Source organism: Arachis ipaensis, chromosome B06 (assembly GCF_000816755.2).
Source record: "Arachis ipaensis cultivar K30076 chromosome B06, Araip1.1, whole genome shotgun sequence".
NCBI classification, from domain to species: Eukaryota; Viridiplantae; Streptophyta; class Magnoliopsida; order Fabales; family Fabaceae; genus Arachis; species Arachis ipaensis.
This window is the reverse complement of record NC_029790.2, coordinates 82,590,690-82,594,198: the sequence shown is the minus strand read 5'-3', so window position 1 is coordinate 82,594,198 and position 3,509 is coordinate 82,590,690.

Sequence of the window (3,509 nt, the reverse complement as noted above, 5' to 3'; positions counted from 1 at the left end):
AAGGTAGAACGGAGGTGGTTGTCAGGCACGCGTTCATAAGTGAGAATGATGATCAGTGTCACGGATCATCACATTCATCAAGTTGAAGTGTGAATGAATATCTTAGAATGGAAGCAAAAGTAATAGAATGGAAAACAGTAGTAATTGCATTAATTCATGAAGAACAGCAGAGCTCCTCACCCCCAACAATGGGGTTTAGAGACTCATGCTGTAGAAAATACAATGAAAAACGTGTAGAATGTCATGAGGTACAATATGAATCACTGAAAGTAGTATTTATAGTAAACTAGTGACCTAGGGTTACAGAAAATGAGTAAGCTAGGGTGTTTATTGTAAAATTCCACTTCCGGGGCCAACTTGGTGTGTGCTTGGGCTGAGCATTGAAGCTTTCATGTGTAGAGACATTTCTTGGAGTTAAACGCCAGCTTTTATGTCAGTTTGGGCGTTTAACTCCAGCTTTTGTGCCAGTTCTGGAGTTAAACGCCAGAATTCTTGAGCTGACTTGGAACGCCTGTTTGGGCCATCAAATCTCGGGCAAAGTATGGACTATTATATATTGCTGGAAAGCCCAGGATGTCTACTTGCCAACGCGATTGAGAGTGCGCCAATTTGGCTTCTGTAGCTCCAGAAAATCCACTTTGAGTGCAGGGAGGTCAGAATCCAACAGCATCTACAGTCCTTTTTCAGCCTCTAAATCAGATTTTTGCTCAGGTTCCTCAATTTCAGCCAGAAAATATATGAAATTACAGAAAAACACACAAACTCATAGTAAAGCCCAGAAAAGTGATTTTTATTTAAAAACTAATAAAAACATAATAAAAACTAACTAAAATGTACTAAAAACATACTAAAAATAATGCCAAAAAGCGTATAAATTATCCGCTCATCACTTACCAATGAACTAAATACATTGGATAGGCAGAAATTACCTCAAAAGAAATAGGATCCTAGTAAATTCCTAATTCCCTGTAACATAGGCACCATGACCTTTGAGAAGGCTCTGTGTGACCTGGGGTCAGGAATAAACTTAATGCCACTCTCTATAATGGAGAAACTTGGGATCTTTGAGGTGCAAGCTACCAGAATCTCTTTAGAGATGGCAGACAACTCAAGAAAACAAGCTTATAGACAAGTAGAGGACGTGTTAGTAAAGGTTGAAGGCCTTTACATCCCTGCTGATTTCATAATCCTAGACACTAGAAAGGATGAGGATGAATCCATCATCTTTGGAAGACCCTTCCTAGCCACAGCAAGAGCTGTGATTGATGTGGACAGAGGAGAGTTGGTCCTTCAACTGAATGAGGACAACCTTGTGTTTAAGACTCAAGGATCTCCTTCGGTAACCATGGAGAGGAAGCATGAAAAGCTTCTCTCACTGCAGAATCAACCAAATCTCCCACAGTCAAACTCTAAGTTTGGTGTTGGAAGGCCACAACCAAACTCTAAGTTTGGTGTTAAACCCCCACATTCAAACTCTAAGTTTGGTGTTGGGAGGTTTCAACCTTGCTCTGATTCCCTGTGAGGCTCCATGAGAGCTCACTTTCAAGCTATTGACATTAAAAAAGCACTTGTTGGGAGGCATTTATTTAAAAAAGCTCACTGTGAGGCTCCATGAGAGCTCACTGTCAAGCACTTATTTAATTATATTTAATTACATTTTTATTTTTATTTCGTGTTTTATTAGGTTGATGATCATGTGGAATCATAAAAACTACTAAAAAATCAAAAACAGAATGAAAAACAGCATTAAAAATAGCACACCGTGGAGGAGGAGCATTTTGGCGTTTAAACGCCAGAAACAAGCATCTGTCTGGCGTTTAACGCCAGAAACAAGCACCAAGCTGGCGTTTAATTCCAAAAACAAGCATCTACCTGGCGTTAAACGCCAGACACAGGCTACATTTGGGTGTTTAACGCCAGAAACAAGCAGCAGTCTGGCGTTAAACGCCAGGATTGCAGTGCAAGGGCGTTTTACACGCCTAATTGGAGCAGGGATGTTAAGTCCTTGGCCCCACTGGATCTGTGGACCCCACAGGATCCCCACCACTTCTTCTCTCCTCTTCACACCTTTTCATAACTCTCTTCCCCAAAATAACCTCCACCAATCACCTCCATTACTCCTCCAAAACCATCATACAACCACCTACACCCACCCACTCAAATTCAAACCATCACCCCTTCCTTTTCACACATCATAACCACCTAAAACCTCTTTGGCCGAACCATTCACACCTCTCCATCTCATCTATTTTCTTCTTCTTCTACTCCCTCTTCTCTTCTTTTGCTCGAGGACGAGCAAACTTTCTAAGTTTGGTGTGGTAAAAGCGTTGCTTTTTGTTTTTCCATAACCATTTATGACACCTAAGGCCAGAGAAACCTCTAGAAAGAGGAAAGGGAAGGCAAAAGCTTCCACCTCTGAGTCATAGGAGATGAAGAGGATAAGCCCATCACTAAGAAAAGGATGGAGCAAACAAGAGATCATAGACCTCAATAAGAGCATGAGGAAATTCCTCACCATGAAATCTCTGAGATGCCTCAAGGGATGCACTTCCCTCCACAAAACTATTGGGAGCAAATCAACACTTTCCTAGGAGAATTAAGCTCCAACATGGGATGCTGAGTGGATAATTTATACGCTTTTTGGCATTGTTTTTAGTATGTTTCTAGTATGATTTAGTTAGTTTTTATTATATTTTTATTAGTTTTTAAATAAAAATCATATTTCTGGAATTTACTATGAGTTTGTGTATTTTCCTGTAATTTCAGGTATTTTCTGGCTGAAATTGAGGGAGCTGAGCAAAAATCTGATTCAGGCTGAAAAAGGACTGCAGATGCTGTTGGATTCTGACCTTCCTGCACTCAAAATGGATTTTCTGGAGCTATAGGAGTCAAAATGGCACGCTCTCAATTGCGTTGGAAAGTAGACATCCAGGGATTTCCAGAAATATATAATAGTCCATACTTTGCTCAAGGATAGACGATGTAAACTGGCATTCAACGCCAGTTCCATGTTGCAATCTAGCGTCAAACGCCAGAAACAGGTTACAACCTGGCGTTCAACTCCAGAAACAGCCTAGGCATGTGAGAAGCTTAAGTCTCAGCCCCAGCACACATCAAGTGGGCCCCAGAAGTGGATTTCTGCACCAATTATCTTAGTTTATTCATTTTCTGTAAACCTAGGTTACTAGTTTAGTATTTAAACAACTTTTAGAGATTTATTTTGAAAATCATGACATTTTAGATCTGAACTTTGTACTCTTTGACGGCATGAGTCTCTGAAGTCCATTGTTGGGGGTGAGGAGCTCTGCTGTGTTTCCATGAATTAATGCAACTATTTCTGTTTTCTATTCAAACACGCTTGTTTCTATCTAAGATGTTTATTCGCACTTCAATATGATGGATGTGATGATCCGTGACACTCATCATCATCCTCAACCTATGAACGCATGCCTGATAACCACCTCCATTCTACCTTCGATTGAATAAATATCTCTTGGATTCCTTAATCA